Raw genomic sequence first — 6,243 nt, 5'->3', positions numbered from 1 at the left:
GTGAAGGGGCATGATGGATGCATGCATCATGCAGGTGAATAGGGGCTAGTAGTTTTAATGATTGGAGTATTTCATTTTTCTTTGCAATACATGCTTACAAAGATCAATTTCTAACTCCACCAAATAGGGGGGCGTGGCCTATGAGACGGGGCAGAGGACTGTACAGGAGACCCCGATACGTGTGGCAGTTTGGAACTGCAACGGCTCCCTATGGTCACGACCGGACAGACTTGAGGAGATTTTACTCGACCATGATGTTATATGCCTCACAGAGACACATGAGAGCCCAGAGAGAGGGCTTCCACGCATTACAGGATTTGAGTGGGTATGTGCATACCGGGCTACTACTAGGCAGAGCACATCTAGGGGCTCAGGAGGGGTGGCAGTTCTATTCCGTCAGGGGATATAGAGACATATCCAGTTAGTGAGACGAGATGAGGAGGCCAGTTACATATGGATCAAAGTGCAGATATCAGATGAGAGATGGATCTATATGGTAGTATGCTACTTTTCACCACGAGGGTCTAGATATGCTACTATGCAGGGTGATATTCAGGCCAGAGATTCCCCCTCCCCTTATTCACAGCTCTCAGAGGACATTATTTTGTATTCTAGTTTGGGTGAGGTCTTCCTTATGGGGGACTTCAACGGGCGCACATAGAGCCGACAGTGTGAGAGTTTTGATATGGAGCAGCCAGAGATCATGAGAGCATTAGACCCTGAGGAGTTGGGGATCAGTAGGGGAGTCAGCAGATATTGGGCCAGACACCACAGGGTATGGAGGGAATTTACTTGAGCTTGGTAGTAGACATCATCTCGTTATTTATAACGGGATGGCACGATGGCCATATTCAGGAGGTCTTACATGCTTCCCACATGGGGGGGGCGAGAGTATTGTAGATTGTCTGCTCGGACCGATCGATGGGATGCATACTATCGAGTCCTTCGGCCTTGGGAGACTTCCACTCGGTGCCGATCACACCTTTCTCAGTTTCTCACTCCTCACCTCATTACCATCACCACCTGCAGATATCATACCCCACATGCATACTACCATACACTTCACTCATGAGCTCTCACATGTTTACTCACAGCATCTGGAGGAGCACATCACGTCACTTGATCCATACGCACCCCTTGATACACTGACCACTGATATCACACGCATTCTGCATGATTCTGCTACACTCAGTTTTCCACATCACACATACACGCACCCCCCTCGGACCGGTACCATGCCACATAACAGGGGGTATGATGATGAGTGCAGAGATCTATGTCGATAGCTATGTGATTTGGAGGCCAGAGGAGAGATCACACACAGACAGGCGCAGAGACGCATGCACCGCTTGACTCGCCGTAAAAAGCGCGAATGGGAGGAGGAGAGATATTGGGATATATACCACCTTCTTATGAGCAGAGATTGTGCAGAGGCATGGAGGCAGATCAGAGAACCACACTCACCCACACCGATACATGACCCTACAGTATGGCATGGATATGCACAAAGTTTATATCATGTACCCGCACAGCCGCTGATACCCACACCATGTACACCGAGACCGGGTATTTCATCCTTTTTCACCACTAGTATGGTGAAACATGCTATCTCACGGTTACAGCATGGCCGCGCTCGAGACCAGTTTGATCTTCAGGCAGAGCATATTATATATGGCAGAGACACATTGGCTCCACTCATTGCTCACCTCTTCAACTGTGCATTGCCTGAGGGGTTCCCTGACTCGTGGACAGAGCACACCATTGTACCTATCCACAAGTCAGGGGATCCTATGGATCCTAACACATATAGGACCATCATGATTAGGCCAGTTTTGGCCAAACTTTATGGCACGGTGATAGAGGAGGAGCTCAGCACGCTGGCAGAGAGAGAGTGCATGCGCACACTCGGACAGGCAGGGTTCAGACGGGCATTTTCTACCATAGACCACATCTTCACTCTCCGTTGTCTGATCGACCAGACACGAGTGAAGAAACAGAGATTGTACTGTTGCTTTGTGGATTTCCGCAAAGCCTTTGACATGGTTCCGAGAGAGAGGCTTTTCAGACGCTTACTTGATCTGGGGGTGGATGATGACATGATGTGGGGTATTTATGCACTATATGAGCGGGTTACTGGCAGAGTCAGATATCCGGGAGGTATATCAGATCCCCTTGTGAGCACCATTGGTGTGAAACAAGGATGCCCACTCTCACCGACTCTATTTGGGCTAGACATTGATGAGATAGCAGAGTTTATTCAACAGCAAGCCGGTGGAGGTATAGATCTCAGTGGAGCCACAGTTCATATCTTACTATATGCAGACGACATTGTGTTGGTCTCAGACTCAGCTCAGGGATTATAGCAGCATTTATTAGCATTGGATGATTTTTGCATACAGAGAGGCATGACAGTGAACCTTGGTAAAACCAAGGTTCTTATATTCCATACATAAGCTCAGATACGTAGACAGAGTATTTTCATGGCAGCAGGAGGGAGTATTGAGGTCACTGGATCATATGTATATTTGGGAGTCACCTTTACAGCAGCTTCAGGGACTTTCTCGATGACACATGCAGCTCGTGACCGCCTCATTAGAGGATACTCAGCATTGGCTCTTATGGAGCGACAGTGTCATCAGGCACATTTCCAGGAGCCCCGCACCAAGGGGTGGCTCTTTGATACTCTAGTCACTCTAGCACTGATGTATCGAGCAGCTATATGGGGGCCATGCCTTGCCGATTATGTATGGACATTGATGGAGAGACCTCAGGTGATCATGATATCTAGATTGATTCGCAGCAAGGCCTCAGTCCCACATGACATTGTGCAAGAAGAGCTTGCCACACTGCCCATGCTAGTCGAGGCATTATTTCAGACACTCTGCTTCCTACACAGATTTTAGGATATGGACAGAGATCGCATTGCATACAGAGCATATATCGCATCTCAGGAGATGGCTCGAGCGGGGGATACCACATCATGGTATGCATAGACTAGAGCTTGGTTTGACAGACATTAGACTCCCACCTCTCCTATATGATACTCAGGCTCCCACTTACACCCTCTCTCTCTCTGAGAGGAACAGAGTCATCAGACAGGAGATATGGCATATTTATATACAGAGGACATGGGTCAGCCCTGCACAGCCACTGCCATCGAAGATGGCACATTATTATACATAATTCTTGAGCATATCAGAGCAGGGATTCATAGAGGTTCCGAGATATATGCAGATCTATATGCCACATCGATTGAGAGTTCTTATTGGACAGCTCAGGGTATCATCACATCAGCTTATGATTGAGAGTGGCAGAGCCAGTGGCATCCCATGGGAGGAGAGGATATGCCCCCTTTGCAGATCAGAGGTGGAGAGTGAGGAGCATTTTGTTCTCAGATGCCCGTCATACTCAGAGTTGAGATCTAGATACACATTGAGCAGCTCACTTCAGGGATGTATGACTGATATGGATCAGAGATCATTTGGCCGTTTTCTGGGAGAGGCATGGCACATCAGAGAGCAGAGCACACAGCGGGTCCCAGTCAGAGAGGGGCCCACCCAGACGACTATTACACAGTTCTTTCAGATAGACAGAGTGTCAGCTACTGTACCAGCCTCCAGCCAGACCTCCGGGCTCACACTACAGCAGGCTGAGGACCAGCGTACCTGACGCCGCATGAGGATCCATGGGTTTCGGACCCCACAACCACACCGACAGGAGATTCGGAGGATTCTTGATCTTGATCTACATCGACAGCAGACTGAGATCCGATGACACTCGACACATTGGATCTCAGATCTCCAGTTTTCTCTTTCTCCATCGCCGATGTACCACATCCTGCATCCAGGAGGGATCACCTTCTATTAGCGACTTTGATGACTGCTACTACATCCCAGGATAGTATATCTCCTTGCATCTGTTACATATACACATCGCACCACTTTATCACAGCCGACAGTTGTTCCCCTATCACAGCCGACATTTGTTCCTCTTTTGTAGCCATTATTTGGAGTACCAGAGCTACATACGCACATACACATACACGACACTTATCACACTCACAGCACCGTATTTTCAGTTTCCAGTTTTTAGCTTTTCATTTAGCACTTTTATTTTGGATAGCTGGACCTCATCAGTTGTATCACAGTTTGTCTAATAGGCCAGTTTTGGTCTTTAGAAGACATTAATATAACTTTCTTTCTTTCTTTCTCTCTCTCTCTCTCTCTCTCTCTCTCTCTCTCTCTCTCTCTCTTTGTGTCTATACACAATGATCGCGATCAACCTCTAGAGGTGCACGATGAAAGCGGGCTTGAAACCAGACTCGAAGGTATTTAGCCTTGACAATTTTTGTTTAGTTTTGTTCGCATTTTGAAGCGTAATGCTTTAGCAATGCATTAGCTGCATTACTTCATATCCTCCATCGATGTTCCGGTGAAACTGGACTCGTAGGACCCCCTTCTTGTGACAATCATCCATAAACAATCCCCCTTTTTTATGTTGGCATCTGCCCCTCAAAAGGAACTAGGAAGTCAGAAAGAGGATCTTCTTGAGAGGCTTGGTGAGTCCGAATGCCAAGTTTGTTATACTTGATGTTACCGGTCATGAAAGTAGTTGTCTCTTAATTAGAATGGTTGTAGTTGTACTAGTTTGTCTTCGAATAGTCTTTTAAATTGGATTCAAGTACCTCATTCAAGTCAGCGAGATTAGTAGCTGTCTCGTAATTATAATGGTCATAGCTGTACTAGTTTGTCTTTGTACAATCTTTAAAACTAGATTCAATAACCTTGTTCAAGTCAATGAGATTAGACTCTTCGCTGTGCGAGTCGACCCAACCAATTGGCATGTTTACACCTAGTGAGAAGTCCCTCCCATAGAGGAAATTGAAGTTATCCATCTCAAGAGCAAGTTTTGAATTTTAATCATAGGCCCAACGTGGTTCTTCCCTTCTCTAGTGATGCTAACCTTGGGTAATCTGCCAACCAAATTCAGCATGATTTACATGCTTTTAGGTTGCACTCTCTAAAGCTAGGGATGGCTTCCTTGGCCTTGACAAATTCCTTGGTCATGATTTAGACCGCAAGAAGGTCCACCTTGATCGGGCCATGATCCTTGATCACAAGCTGAAAAAAATGAGTCTCTGAGAAACATTAAGAGAGGGTTAAGGCATCATAGAGGTGCATTATGATCAGGAAGGGCAGTGTGTCAATTTAGTGAGTTTTGTTAGGTTAGTAGGCCACAAGGAGGTTGCCATCAGCATGCATTAGAAGGCACTTTGGGGCAGCAAGCATAAAATAGCTTGAAGGTCTGAAGAAGCAAGTAGAAAGTCTCTAAGACATTCTTAGAAATAGCAAAAATGAAATTGGAATGAATTAGAGGTTTGTTCATTTGTTTTGGGCATCCATTAATACAGGAATTTTCTTGGGTATCCATGTCTTACTTTTACCAAAAGTAGGCATTTGGAGAGTGAGTTGCACCATTCACAAAATTGCAAAAAAAATGTTTTGATCATAATCTTCATGCTCATGAAACATAGTCTTTCTCATATGGGTTCTTAACAATAAATCCTTGGGTTCTTGTCTTTAACACACATGCATGAAAATAAAATAACACGCACACAAAAATGGTAAGTTAGGGGTACTACTCGAAATACATAAATGCGGGAATACATACGAACATATTAGACATAAAAAACGCAAGACAAATAGCGCTATCTAATCACACACTAAAATCTTGACACACGGTCTTTCTTCTGAGGTTTATGTGTATGGATGTGTAGCACCATGACATCCATCCCCTTTGAACCCCCACATCCTTCGAATGGGCCAACAATGTAGTCCATTTGGATTGAAGACCCATATATGCATTTCCCAAGGTATCATGCTTTGGATCATGCTACCTTGAGGATCTAAAATCCAAACTTCTGTCTTCATCACATAGCAAGTCCAATCACTCTTGTTCGGATCCTAAGGCATCAAGAGCTCGGTCTTGTCATCCTCTATGTAATCTTGTACATCTAATGATAGCTCATCCAACCTTTTTCGTATCTCAAGCTTTGTAAGTCCACCAAGATCATATGATGTTTCAAGCTCAGGCTCGTATATTAACACACATTCCTTATCCTCATCTTCATTGCCAAACTACTAATCTGCCACTAGTTCTCCTATATATTTGCATCTTCTATATCTCTTATCTCGCATATCTTGAACCTCCTCTCTTTGTTGGGTATCCTTAGGTAAGCCTCAA

General features: G+C 45.3%; 1 pseudogene; it reads left to right on the top strand.

The window, feature by feature from the left end:
- Positions 1-634: 634 nt before the first annotated feature.
- LOC148017251 (uncharacterized) overlaps positions 635-6,243 on the top strand; it is a 144,675-nt pseudogene continuing 139,066 nt past the window's right edge.

Source organism: Lygodium microphyllum, chromosome 22 (assembly GCF_053477565.2).
Source record: "Lygodium microphyllum isolate KBCC chromosome 22, Lygodium_microphyllum_v1.1.10, whole genome shotgun sequence".
NCBI classification, from domain to species: domain Eukaryota; kingdom Viridiplantae; phylum Streptophyta; class Polypodiopsida; order Schizaeales; family Lygodiaceae; genus Lygodium; species Lygodium microphyllum.
Note: the sequence above shows the minus strand (reverse complement) of the source record. Positions and strands in the feature narration are given on the sequence as shown.